The 15,089-nt window shown below is 40.7% G+C and overlaps 1 protein-coding gene across 7 annotated transcripts in view; it reads right to left on the reverse strand.

The window, feature by feature from the left end:
- Positions 1-15,089, reverse strand: part of LOC126259290 (FH1/FH2 domain-containing protein 3) — a 690,456-nt gene that overhangs the window by 522,119 nt on the left and 153,248 nt on the right. The window lies entirely within an intron of this gene.

The following is a 15,089-nucleotide window of genomic DNA, read 5'->3' on the forward strand; positions in this document are numbered from 1 at the left end:
CTACGCCAAGTCTTTATTTCCAGGAGGGCTAGTCTGGCAAGTTTTGGAGGATAGCTTCTGTGAAGTTTGGAAGGTAGGAAGGAGATGAAGTACTGGCGGAAATAAAGCTCTGACGACGGGTCGTGAATCGTGCTTGGGCGGCTCAGTTGGTAGAGCATTTTTCCGTGATAGGGAAAGGTCCCAATTTCGAGTCACTGTTCAGCTTACGATTATGATCTATTGACGTTTGTATAAATATTACATGTCGCTTTTATTGCTCTAGGCAAAGTCTGCAGTAGTTTACTTCTTACCATACAAAATCATGTACTCTTGTGCGATTTTTAAATGCTACACATAAACGAACTGTTAGATAACTGAATTTTACATTCTGAAATATTATTGTATCTCTGTAGCAAACAAGTTTTCACATAAACTAAATTCCAGGGTTTAAACAACACATAAACATTGCTCTTCATACGTATAAAAAGAAAATCTGTAACATTGACATTCAATGCTGGCGTCTACATTTATCTTTACCACCACTCGGAACACATTTGATTTTAGCTAAAACTTTAAGTATGTAGTTGGAGAAACAGAAAGATCTCCATTCCAACTGTTCTGAAGTTCTTTCTGTTGTGCCGGCCGGAGTGGCCGTGCGGTTCTAGGCGCTACAGTCTGGAACCGAGCGACCGCTACGGTCGCAGGTTCGAATCCTGCCGCGGGCATGGATGTGTGTGATGTCCTTAGGTTAGTTAGGTTTAATTAGTTCTAAGTTCTAGGCGACTGATGACCTCAGAATTTATGTCGCATAGTGCTCAGAGCCATTTCTTTCTGTTGTGCAGGACTTATGGCACAACGGTAAGGGGAGGTGGACTACAGAATTGTGCAGCAGCATTCGGCATAGGAAATTTGGACAAGAGCAGAAATGATTAGTGAACAACTTACACAGAGAACAGAAGATTTACTTGTTTTTCTCCAAACGTATGAACACTCATTACTAGACCTCGGACTTTTAGGTTCTAAAAATCTTAAATTAGGTACCCGAAATAGGTTCTAAAAATCAGAAAATCGGTGACCAAAATCTTACATTTTATTGTCTAGAAACGTGAGTAGAGTGACACAAAATCCACATAATTATTGTCCAAGTCCATAATTACAGTCAGAGTAAATAACTAAACATTTTCTTCAGATTTTCCGTTGAGAATTGTACCTCTCGTCTATTAATAGCATCTTATATGTCGAGAATGAGCGTTCACGTCAACAGATGTCATCGGAGCATATTTAAATGTCGGTATTAGGCACAATGGGACCGCACACTCATGTTCTGTTGATTTACCTGATACGATGTCAGCCACTGCGCAGAGGATGGTCAGTCCTGTTTTTTTGTAGCACTGTCTTTAGTTTCTCACTTTCATACCAATAGAATCTGGGATCAAGTTGATTTTTTCAGGAAACCTCTTCTATCAATCGCAGTTGCGTGTAGACTGGTTTCCCTGAACACTCTAGAGCTTTAATAATAGGGACCAAAAAGCATAATGAGATTTTATGTATGCAATGTCGTTGGAAATTGTTGGGTCTTTTAAAAGATCTTTAGCTGAAGTAATGCTCACTGTTTCCTCCCACAATTTAAGAATAATGTTCTTAATGTCTTCCAAATGCTCGCTGTAATATTCCATAGCCTCTAGCCACGTTCCCCAGCGAGTAAGCATGGCTTCTGGTAGAAGTGGTATGTTTTTCTTGTAGGTGCTTAAATAAAAACCTTCCTGATGGTTGAAACTAGCTTATGTACATATGGAAATTCGAGACGTAATCGTCTCAGCTACACGATTCATGGCATGGGCAAGACATGTGATATGGAGCAAGGCTGGGTAAAATACTTTCAACAATTTAACAGCAGCAATCATTTATGCGGCTGCATCAGTATAGATTACAGGTGCTTTATTTTCATCTAGATTGTTGGGGGAAAAGTAATTTGGAAGCTTTATTATCAAAGTGAGCAATTATTTCCTGGTTAGTCTTTTTTAGATCCTTGTTGCAGATGAGATGAGGTATAGAGCGAGTGTCAGGATCTAACTTTCCAACAAGCAAATTAGCCACATATCGATCTTATCTGTCAGTTGTCTCATCGACAAAGATCCACATGTATGAATCGCCTTATATTCTCCAATACTGCTCAATGGATTTTCCTATAAAATATCTAAATAGTTCTTTATCAGTGTGCATTCTAATGGAATGCTGCGGTGACAGTATTTCCCTAGAAAACTTTTGAAATGGCTATTTTCAACTGCATTGAATAGTATGTGTGCTGCAACAATGCCTCGACTCAGGCACTAACGATTGTTTCAAGTTCGATATATTTTTTAAATTTGCCTGGTGTTTAATCGCCGCAACATGCTGTCTTAAATGCGACCTCTGTTCAGAACATACCTAAAAACAAAAAGAAATGAGAAATACTTGTGGAAGAATTTACGTACGAGATTTGCTTAGCAAAATTAACCTACATTAAGGCTTTAGAAATAATATTTTTGCGTTTGCATGTGCCTGGGCCACGTTAACTCGGGGAAAACAGTGGCATCACCTGTGATAAATGGTTTACATTTGATGGAAACATTGTAGTGAATAACTCTTCCGTCTGTAGATAAATCACGAAATTCTTGTAACCACTGACGAATCGGAGATGATTTGCTGTCGTCTTGTGACTCACCATTGGCGTTCATGCATGCAAACAAACCAGTTATCATTCAATTACTGTTTGCTAAGTAGCCAGGAAGAGTAATTTTGGTCATACAAATTTTATTTGACAGGAGTTTTAAAAATTAGATAGTCAGGATCTAACATAAAGTTAGATATTTTTAGGATTTTTAAAAATTAGTTACAATCAGGTTCTAACATGAAATTAGGTATTTTAGGTACCCATACATGTCAGCATCAAACAAAAAACGCGATATTGCAACCGATAACAAAACACTACATGGTTGCCGATTTAAAGAGTTTTGGGGGGAGGGGGGGGGGGCGTATAGAAGCATTCCGTTAGAATTGACCCGGGACAGCGAGTCTGAAATTTTTTGCATGGGCTGGGAGACCACACCTCGTTACAGCAGTGTAAGCTACAACGTAGCTTTACCATAACTGTCATTTTCGATATCTACCTATAATCATTTGGTAGGATCAAGTACAAGTGAGATGACGTGCAGGAACAGTACACGCCTAAGGAGTCAGGGATACATATGAGCGAAAGGGTATTATAAAAATATTACTACAGTAGCTGCTTATGAGAGTAAGCAAAAGACTCTGATCAACGCTGCATTTAGTGCATATCGGAGGTCCCATTCTCCTTGTTGATAAGTACAGGCACTGTAAAGTGGGGCAAGCGACTGACGCTTTCGAGTGCCGCAGAGAGGTGACAGGAAAGGGAATAAGAGAATGAGTTTCCGCAAAGTTATGTAAAAGGATGACAGATTACAGTCTCGCACTCGAAGACAGCCTTCATGACTCCTGATTCCTAAGAACGTGAGAAACAAATTTTAAAAATGCTCAAAGTACAAATGGCGACAGCGTGCCTCCAGATATTCGAAGGAAATCCCAGTTAATGGTGATCATTGTACCAGTGCAAACAGACGGAGGTGAGAGTAATGGAAGGGTGCTGTACACAAAAGTGTTTAGCTATTTCACAGAAATAAAGGTACACATCAGAAACCAAGATAATCAGCATGATCTGCCAATTAAACATCATCAATAAAATAACAATATTTCTGAATGTCAAGCTCAGAAATCTTTATGCAATAATTCAACCTAAAGCTTTGTAAGCAGCTTGATACATTACAAGAAATAAATTCAGTATAAAAAATTGGGAACCAAAGGTAGAGGAAAATTCTTGATCTGCTCAAAGAAACCAGAATCTGGCGAAGACAGCAAATCATATTTTGAGAAGATTTAGTACAAAAATTTGAAAACTAAAGGAAGAGCAAACTGCTTAGTCTGATTTAAAAAAAGATATGTGCAAATCATAAATGGAGAAAATTAAAAACAAGGACAAAAAGAAAAATAGATAAGTATTGCCATATAGTGTGGATTGAACAAGACCGATCGAATTTTTAACCTATTTTATAAATAAAAAAACTATGAGGGCATTGTATGTAGACGTGAAAATAAGAGATGTGGGAAGGGAAATTTCCAACCTGCCGTTTCAAGCTTTGCAACACCTAAAACCTCACAGCAAAAACCTACATTTAGAGTCAGGGAAAACATAGCTTAAAGAAGCAAATGACCATACCAAATATGGAGCGAAGCTTAACCCTAGCAATACCAACTCATTTTCCACAACGCATGTGAGGAGGGGTGGGAGTTCCTTCTGCCCACCCTAAAAAAGGTTAAAAAACAAAATTCGTTAATTGTTGTTGACATATATTGACAACACTTTTTTTAAAAGAGATACTGATCTGTAAGTTTGGTAAAGAAACTGAAAATACCTTTTCAGTAGAGACTTAGCAATGTCTACGCATTTTCAATAACGTGTACTACCGAGCTCGGTGTACTTCATGACCACCACAAAAAATTTTAAAAATGAAAATTCCGTTAATTGCTGTTGACTTTTACTTACAGTGGACTTTTTAAAGAGATACTGAAGTGTAAGTAAGTTCCTGAATCTTGAAATATTGAATAGACACTGAATGCGCAAAGTGACATCACTACTAAGACTTAACACAAAAATTTTAATTCAACTGAAAAATATAATGCATTTATGAAACCTGATACAAGAATTCATTAAAGACGATTTTTTTAAATTTTAAAATATAAAATAACTGACTGAATTACAATATTTTCAAAAGGTGGACATAGAATATCATCCTCCACTCTCGTGGTAGTGCGAGTATTAAATCGAAGCGAAAGAAGTATTTCAAATCGTGTGCATCTTAACGACAACGTCCGACAACTAAGAAGAAGGATATAACACGACATGTCAAATAACTGCTTCTTAGAACACACGTCCTCAGGCAAATGACCGGACAGCATCACTGGCGCTAATTTTCTTGAAGAAATAAAGTCTAAAGAAGCGTGTTCGAAACGCCTCTGCCATTAATCATTTTGGGCGTGATAGCCCAGAAGCACACTACGGATAAAACTGAATATTGTGTAACAAACCAGGCATCGTTGGTTAAACAGTCATCAGTTTCAAATGACTTATCTCCCCGAAGTTATGGGAACGTCACTTATGAAACAGAAGGGACGGATCAAACTACTCCGGTAATGCTTAGGTGGCAGGTAATAAGAGTCGGGAAAGCAGTAAATGCTGTACTTTTAAGTCTTGGATTCCTATTTCTTCTACACGGTGAATTAATCTTTATCTGAAATTGTGGCTTACAGCAGGAGCAGTGTTATTCGCATTTATAGGTCGAGAAGATGGAAGCAATAAGAAAAAGATGTAAGGATGAGAGAGAAGGAAAGTTTACACGTGATAATGGAATTCGCGCCATTCGACGTGGTGTTTAATGTTACACGCGTCGCTGAGCAGGAAGCTATGTGCAGTAATGAGAGTTCGCTCCGATGCGAGCCCACAGCTGGAGCCAGGGCCGCTCCCACGCGAGATGGGAAATGCACGGCGACCGCCAACCTTCACCCCGGGCGGCGGCAACCTCCGGGAATCGCGGACAAGTTCCCAGCGGCCGACGAGGGCTCACAGCTCCCACGCGAATACTGCTCCAGCCAGCGGGGCAGGGCAGTTTCAGCTGTAGCTGCTAGCTGTCCCTGTGGCTGGCCGCTCTGCTCGCTCCCCAACTGCTGGAAACACTACTCCCTCAGACCGTTTCTCTTACAGGCCAAACACTTTTCAGCACACGTCTTGCCGTGTCAGCTTCGTGACAATAAAAAACCCGGTAAGTGTGACTAGGAATCATGCACCGAGGGTTCCCTGCAAACTTAACTATGTAGAGGGTGATCAAAAAGTCAGTATACATTTGAAAACTGAATAAATCACGGAATAATGTAGATAGAGAGGTACAAATTGACACACATGTTTGGAATGACATGGGGTTTTATTAGAATAAAAAAAAATACAGAAGTTCAAAAAATGCCCGACAGATGGCGCTTCATCTGATCAGAATAGCAATAATTAACATAAAAAAGTAAGACAAAGCAAAGATGATGTTCTTTACAGGAAATGCTCAATATGTCCAACATCATTCCTCAACAATAGCTGTAGTCGAGGAATAATGTTGTGAACAGCACTGTAAGGCATGTCCAGAGTTATGGTGAGGCATTGGCGTCGGATGTTGTCTTTCAGCATCCGATGGAGATGTCGGTCGATCACGATACACTTGTGACTTCAGGTAACCCCAAAGCCAATAATTGCACGGACTGAGGTCTAGGGGACCTGGGAGGCCAAGCATGACGAAAGTGGCGGCTGAGCACACGACCATCACCAAATGACACGCGCAAGAGATCTTCCACGCGTCTAGCAATATGGGGTGGTTCTAATAAAACCCCATGTCATTCCAAGCATGTGTGTCAATTTTTACCTCTCTATCTACATTATTCCGTGGTTTATTAAGTTTTCAAATTTATACTGACTTTTTGATCACCCGGTATATAGACAGTTCATTCACCCAGGGAATCTAGAATTTCAAGTTTTCACCCGTTACCGATAGCGATACTGGCCGTATGTTTTGACTGCATTAGCGTAGAAGCTTAAATGTTGAACACTGCAAAGGGGCCATGGATTTCCATATGTGACTTAATCTTCAGCTTCAAGAGAAAAAGAAGTCTTAACAGACAGAGAGAGAGAGACAGTCAGATAACAAATGACAAAAACTTTTTGTCAGGTACGATAATAACATTATGAATTAACAAATTTGTGGCGTAAATGGCCGTCTCTTTTGATTGCAGTGAAATAGAAGCTTAATTTTTTTAAATCGCCAATAGACTGTAGACCTTAGAATCTGACAAATTTGAAATTGATACGTCTACCTGTTACTAAGGAAAACGGACCTTAACACAGACAGACAGACAGACACTCAAATAACGGTTTTTTTTCGAGTGAGATAGTTTACAAATTAACAACTTTCGGATTTTCCCCTTGCGTTGCACGTTGAAATCTTGGCTTTTGCCAAATTTCATGATTCTATGCCAAAGGGAAGTATCCTATAGGATTTGGTGAGTGAGTTTGCGAGTATAAAAATATGTGACAGGATTGGCTATCTTTTGATCGCATTGACTTAGCTTTCGCTTTTTACGCCAACAGGGAACTACATTCCGTGGTATGTGACTTACATTTCAACTTGATTCGTCACGCCGTTCCAGAGAAATGGGGGCTTTAACAGACGGACGGACAAATAGCTGAATGTCAAATTTTTTTTTCGTGTGATATAATTACGAATTAACAATTTTCGGATTTTTTCCTTCAGTTTTACTGTGAAACCTTGCTTCTTGCCAAATTTCATGATTCCAGGTCAACAGGAAGTATCTTATAAGATTTTGATGAGTGAGTTGTATCAAAATACGTGACGTGACGTAACTTAAAAGTTCCCATTTTTTACACCGCCAAAGGACCAAAGACTTCAGTATGTGCCAGTATGATTCAACTTTATATGTCTACATGTTCCTGAGAAAATGGTCGGAGAGAGAGAGGGAGAGAGAGAGAGAGAGAGAGAGAGAGGCGGACACCCAAGTGATCCTAGAAGTACGGAACCCTTAAAAGTAAAACACATAGAAAACGTGAAACAACTTATAGCATAATTACCAACGACGGCAGGCAGGTCAAAAAATTATGTTTCTTTTGAACAAACGTTGTAGAACATATAATTTCTTCCATTAGTAACAGAGATATAAGCCAGCAGAGTACATGGCGATATTCAGGAATAAGCCTCATCCATAAATGGAGCGGAGAAAGTCCAAATTCCAATCCAGCCATCACGATCGAAGCTTTAAAGACTGAACCAAATCAAACCAAGTTAAGACCATTAACGCTGCTCAGGACGGGGACTATTCACTGCTGTGAGTCGTACAGGTTTAGTACGAATTCGTTCACCAATAAATTTATCCCATTTACATGCTTCTGTCCTCTGTGTGCCCTTGTTTGGTCCAGTCATTGTTTTCGTACATTTCCCGGCAAGAAGTCTCAATGACTGTGATTATTGCCAAAGCGTACTGCGCCTCCAGCTTCGCTGGAGTCCTGTCAACAAATTCAAGAAATATTTCCATTTTGTCTCTATACTGCTCACTCATCACTTAAGCGAGGAACAAAGGTCATTGTGTGTATTACGATTCATGTTCTCCATGTCACTGCATTTCAAAAGAAAAGATCTACCGGATACAGCATCAGAAAAAGATTGTTTTCAGGAATCACAATTGTCACCAATGCTTCAGCAGTTATATTTGATTCGCTTCCAATGCTAGCGTCATCTTACACAAGTTTACAATTGTGTGTCAATTAGGGGTAAGTTCTGTTGACAAAGATGCTCCGTTTCTTCTACGTACTGTTAAGATTCGTATTTTACAGTCTTCGGGGATGAACACTTTTACAACATCCAGATCACCACGTACCACTATCTGCATACTGACTGATACGAAATTCATAGTTACCAGCGAGCTAATATAGTACATAGTGTCCACCAGTGACGGTCGCTGTATAAGAGCACAAGAGCACGTGAACGCCTTAACTTTTGAGACCTTGTCGATTTATTGGTTACTTCTCTTTGAATGCTGTTAAACGTAACATAGAGGTTGCAGTCTCGAAGATACGGCACTTAAATCTACCTCGCTACTGCTCCTCTGGACTTTGTGCAAATTGGCATCAAGGTCGTGCGCACACCTTCAGTTGTGAACGTTTTACGGAGCTTTTCCGCATGCGCAACTCGCGTGACATAATTGCATTACGGGTCGAATATGGTTCAAATGGCTCTGAGTACTATGGGACTTAACTTCTGAGGTCATCAGTCCCCTAGAACTTAGAACTACTTAAACCTAACTAACCTAAGGACATCACACACATCCATACCCGAGGCAGGATTCGAACCTGCGACCGTAGCGGTCGCGCGGCTCCAGACTGTAGCGCCTAGAACCGCTCGGCCACCTCGGCCGGCACGGGTCGAATACATATGGATTTGATAAAACAACGTACTCGGTTCACAACGTGCACAGCTATAATCCGCTCATCATAAGAATAAACCTGATATAAACATTGCTCAGTTGGTAGAGCATTTGCCCACGAAAGGCACAGGTCCTGAGTTCGTGTCTCGCTCCAGTACACAGCTTTAATCTGACAGCAAGTTACACATCAGCGCACACTCCGCTGCAGAGTGGAAATTCATTCTGGGAACAGAAAAGTAAATGACGAGGAAAAGTTAGCCGCAAAGGTACGAGGGCCTCCGAGAACAGATCCTTTGATTGGGAGTGTGCCGAAATCTAAATTCGCAGCTAGCACAAGTTGTATGGGTGCAGCGTAAGAATATCTGATTTTCAGCCCAGAAGTAAATTCGTGAACTAATATATCTATTAGGGATCTAGTAAATTTGTCCGAAAAAATGGAAAAGCGAGAGAATTCCCATTTCCACTCAAATGCGAAATGGAGAGTTGCGAAAGCTTACACATCATTCCGTTATTGTTCTAAAGTGAACTTAATTATGTACAAAACAAAAAGAATTCCACAAAAAAATCTATCTTCTGTCAGATAAGTTATGCATCTTCTTCTTATTATTATTGTTACTACTACTACTACTACTTTGGAGAGAAGAGAACCACTTGTATGAATATCAAGAGCTCAGATGGCAACCCAGTTCTAAGCAAAGAAGGGAAGGCAGAAAGGTGGAAGGAGTATATAGAGGGTTTATACAAGGGCGATGTACTTGAGGACAATATTATGGAAATGGAAGAGGATGTAGATGAAGATGAAATGGGAGATAAGATACTGCGTGAAGAGTTTGACAGAGCACTGAAAGACCTGAGTCGAAACAAGGCCCCGGGAGTAGACAACATTCCATTAGAACTACTGATGGTCTTGGGAGAGCCAGTCATGACAAAACTCTACCATCTGGTGAGCAAGATGTATGAGACAGGCGAAATACCCACAGACTTCAAGAAGAATATAATAATTCCAATCCCAAAGAAAGCAGGTGTTGACAGATGTGAAAATTACCGAACTATCAGTTTAATAAGTCACAGCTGCAAAATACTAACTCGAATTCTTTACAGACGAATGGAAAAACTGGTAGAAGCGGACCTCGGGGAAGATCAGTTTGGATTCCGTAGAAATGTTGGAACACGTGAGGCAATACTAACCTTACGACTTATCTTAGAAGAAAGATTAAGAAAAGGCAAACCTACGTTTCTAGCATTTGTAGACTTAGAGAAAAAAGCAAAACGAGGATAATGGAATGTAGTCAAATTAAATCGGGTGATGCTGAGGGGATTAGATTAGGAAATGAGACACTTAAAGTAGTAAAGGAGTTTTGCTATTTAGGGAGTAAAATAACTGATGATAGTCGAAGCAGAGAGGATATAAAATGTAGACTGGCAATGGCAAGGAAATCGTTTCTGAAGAAGAGAAATTAGTTAACATCGAGTATAGATTTAAGTGTCAGTTAGTCGTTTCTGAAAGTATTTGTATGGAGTGTAGCCATGTATGGAAGTGAAACATGGACGATAAATAGTTTGGGCAAGAAGAGAATAGAAGCTTTCGAAATGTGGTGCTACAGAAGAATGCTGAAGATAAGGTGGGTAGATCACGTAACTAATGAGGAGGTATTGAATAGGATTGGGGAGAAGAGAAGTTTGTGGCACAACTTGACTAGAAGAAGGGATCGGTTGGTAGGACATGTTTTGAGGCATCATGGGATCACAAATCTAGCATTGGAGGGCAGCGTGGAGGGTAAAAATCGTAGAGGGAGACCAAGAGATCAATACACTAAGCAGATTCAGAAGGATGTAGGTTGCAGTAGGTACTGGGAGATGAAGAAGGTTGCACAGGATATAGTAGCATGGAGAGCTGCATCAAACCAGTCTCAGGACTGAGGACCACAACAACACAACAACTACTACTAATATTATCATTATTATTATTGGTAATGGCTGTCGTATGAACTTTTTGGTAAGCACAACTGTTATACAGCAGATACTACTTATTTCACACTCTCAGATTTATCTGATTCTAAAATTTTTTTGAGCACCCAGGACGTATAGTCACGACCCGCCACTGATCTCCTCGCACCATTCCTTCAACGCTTAAGGTACACGTGGTAAAGCATCTATGCATTCTAACAACAATTTTGTATAGCATGCTACTCGTGAACGTGGCATCACGTTTTCAGGGGTTGCGGGGAGAACATACAGGGTTTGCTGCGAGAAGAGGTGGAGCGTGAGGGTGACGGGGGTGGGGGGGATAAACTCTGTCTCCGTATACTGCAAGTACGCAGTGCAGGTTAGCAGAAATCTGTGCTGTGAGCTTCCACGAACTCCTGATATCCGGCCTACTTTTCTAAACTGAAGCATAAGGTAGCCCCGCGATTGGTCAACAGCCGCATCAAAAACAAAACACAGACAGCGACAGAATAGCTCATTATCAGCGAAAACGCAAACTACAATGCAGTGAACACCAGCTGAGATGTACGCTGCATTACTGGCAATGAACATCTGCAGATCACAACCGCACGAAGTCTCCCGACTGCTAGCGATCAGAAGTGGGAGTCCGTGTTTCCCACGAAATAATACGACATATGGACACAATGGAGGTAAGAGTACGCAGTGACAGCCTTTGCATTTTACTTAGCTTATACGTGTTAAGAACACCCAGAAACCCATTGGGGATATGCCTATTACGTAACACACCTTTTCCGAATTCCTCGTGAAGTTTAAGTTAATACAATGAAAAGGGTGTTAAATACGGCACAACTGTTACACTCTGTAGCCGATTCGGAGAACGTTGTTATTGAAATTTTAATTAATCTTTCCTTCTTTCGTTTAACCGAGCGACAGTCACTATTTTTACTTTTACAATCACGGGTTTCAGTTGTGATTATTGCTTCCTTCAACATCAGTGCAGCAGCATAAAACGCCTAACTTGCAGACTATTTGTGAAGGAAGAAACAGTTTTTGGTTTTAGGCTAAATAAAATGAAAAAATACAGATATGTATCATTAGTCATGAAAATAACAACGATTACAGCTTATCGCTAGATGTTCTACAATAATGGCTTGCACAGCCCCCGCGCCAATATCCGCTGACTGCTGCGATTGCAGTGCCAACGTTGCTCATGGAATCAGTGCAATTTTCGAACGCACTGATCTTACACATTCTAAAACATTCACATGTAAACTAAAGAATGCGTATTTGGTTTTTAAACTGTTGAAACCTCCTATGACGGTGTAGTACGGGTGACTTCAGAGAATGGAAAGAAATTAGTATTTAATGTCTTATCGATGATTACGTCATTAAAGACAACGGAGCACAATATCGATGGGGGGATGGTAATTGGCAGTTTTATTTTCAAAACAACCATACCGACATTTGCCTTTTGGTTAAGAGAAGCTTCGTGAAACGTACCTCTGGTACGCCGTCTTCCCAAATGCGGTCCAGTATCTTGGTACGGCGCCACTTCGCTTCCCCCGGTTTGGAATAATAGATTTTCCCAACATCCAGTACATATATGCCTACAGCGCGAGAGACAATTTTTTTTTTTTGCTTCTAAATGAGCAAAAGTTATTTTTTTTTTTGAATATAACAAAAATATTGCTAAGAGTTTATCGCGAACATATTGTTGTCACTATTTGCCTCCATCCCGTTCATTACCTGGATTCGTGGAAATATTATACAGGGTGAACCAAAATCCGTGCAATCGGACGCCAGTGCGCGCTTCTTGCGTACTAACAATACAAAATTATCTTCAACAATATTTCGTCCCGTGCATATTTTCGGTGGAACTGACGCCACAGAAAATCAATTTGCCAACTATGTAATCACCTGAATGACACATATCTTCATTCAATACTTAGTCGCTGTGTTACTCGTTTAGTGCACTGGATATGACGAGAGTTATACGTTAGAATACTTGAATTCGAGAATTCGCTTCAGGGTCCAGGTGGAATTTTTTTTTATTTCTCATGTTTGAATGATCTACCCAATAATGTTGCAGTATACTGTTTCTTAAACAATTCGTATCCCTCAATTACAGTATTTTTTACTTTTAATATAACAAAGGACGAGCCGGCCAGAGTGGCCGAGCGGTTCTAGGCGCTGCAGTCTGGAACCGCGCGAACGCTACGGTCGCAGGTTCGAATCCTGCCTCGGGCATGGATGTGTGTGATGTCCTTAGGTTAGTTAGGTTTAAGTAGTTCTAAGTTCTAGGGGACTGATGACCACAGCAGTTAAGTCCCATAGTGCTCAGAGCCATTTGAACCATTTTGAACAAAGGACGTCCCAGAAATATTCATAATCAGTCAAAAATTAATTAGGTTCCTGTCCTAGGATAGAAATAACTACGAAACGTATCAGTGTGGGGGTGTTAAAAATATTGTATTCAGTAAAAGCGCCCTTTTTGTGTAATTCTGGGGAATAAGGTAACTGAAGAAGCTATGTTGGCATGGGTCGAACGACATGGTAAGATACATTTCCTGGAGGAGAACTGAGTAAACGTTCAAAGACAAAATACTTCTTAAAAATGGAGTCATAAAAACCACTGTACTCTCATTTCTATGTTGGTATTAAATAATTGTCCGTGTTTTGGGTTAGGCTGGTTGTAATTACTGTATAACCATCGAGAATTCGGATACCATACCACGTAGTTATTACACCTAGATTCGAAAACGAACTCTTAACACAATCCCTTACCCACTCCACTAACTGGCCAGCACACCTACAGAGTACTGAGTGAAGGCATTGTCGCACATATAATTTCAGTGTTGCCAAACTGCCTTTCTCTGACTTCCATTTCCTATCGAAAATATGCACGAACTTTCGTCACAGACATTTTTGTATTGTTAGTACGCAATGGATGGCGCTGCGGCTACCGAGTTTTCGTTCACACAGTGCACAAATATGTTAATTCTGACACCTTCTATAGCTCATGCAGCATGAATGAGTTAACAATATATCTTTGATCTCATCTTTTTGAGCAGAATGTCGTCTGCTTCGGTTGCAGGTAGGCTTAGTTTTACCCTTGCAGCAAAAACTTATTCTGCCTCCAGCTCCATAGCCATTCTAGAATGTGGTCAATAATCAAGCGTTTTTGCCCACGTTGCTCTCCAGCGTGCAGTCGAACTCAAGGTCTCGCACATGTCGAGACAATATTATGTCACTGTATAGATTGCTCCGCTCTCTCACTTGTTTCGAGAAACAGCTTTTTGTGTATATAGACGATACAACTCAGTTTTAGAGAACGAACTATTCGCTCTGTGGTGGAATGTGCACATAATCCGCACTGTATCTGAGTCATATTGCGTTACGAGACTTGTGAGAGGTCAGCGAGGACGGAACGTAGCTTTACCAAAGGATGTTGGATCTTCGAGGCCACTGCAACAAAGGAAGTCACTTGTGACGGAGGGCCAAGCACCCTGGGTCAGAGCTTTTCCAACGAAAGGCAAGGTTCGAGTCAGACCTGTCACGGCAGCTGTGCGTGTAGGCCCAAATTATACTGTAGGCACAAGTTTGGGCATCATACAGCGAATCCCTATTTTTTAAAGATTGTTTTAAAGTGTTTTCTTATTATCAGTTTTGAATCCGAATCAAACTTACCACAGCCGGCCGCGGTGGCCGTGCGGTTCTGGCGCTGCAGTCCGGAACCGCGGGGCTGCTACGGTCGCAGGTTCGAATCCTGCCTCGGGCATGGGTGTGTGTGATGTCCTTAGGTTAGTTAGGTTTAAGTAGTTCTAAGTTCTAGGGGACTTATGACCTCAGATGTTGAGTCCCATAGTGCTCAGAGCCATTTGAGCCAAACTTACCACAAGGTTCTATAACACATGCAAACATAGTCTATAAAGACTTAACTATAATGTATTCCTTCAAATCAGTGGCCCCTGTACGTTAGTTTTTGGGGTAGGGGGCTAGGCTTGGAGGTAAGGAGTATTTTTATTATTTTGGAAGACGAAAAGCGACTTGTAAGTAGCCACAAAAGGTTCTGCTTCCGA

Source organism: Schistocerca nitens, chromosome 5 (genome assembly GCF_023898315.1).
Source record: "Schistocerca nitens isolate TAMUIC-IGC-003100 chromosome 5, iqSchNite1.1, whole genome shotgun sequence".
Classification (NCBI taxonomy): Eukaryota; Metazoa; Arthropoda; class Insecta; order Orthoptera; family Acrididae; genus Schistocerca; species Schistocerca nitens.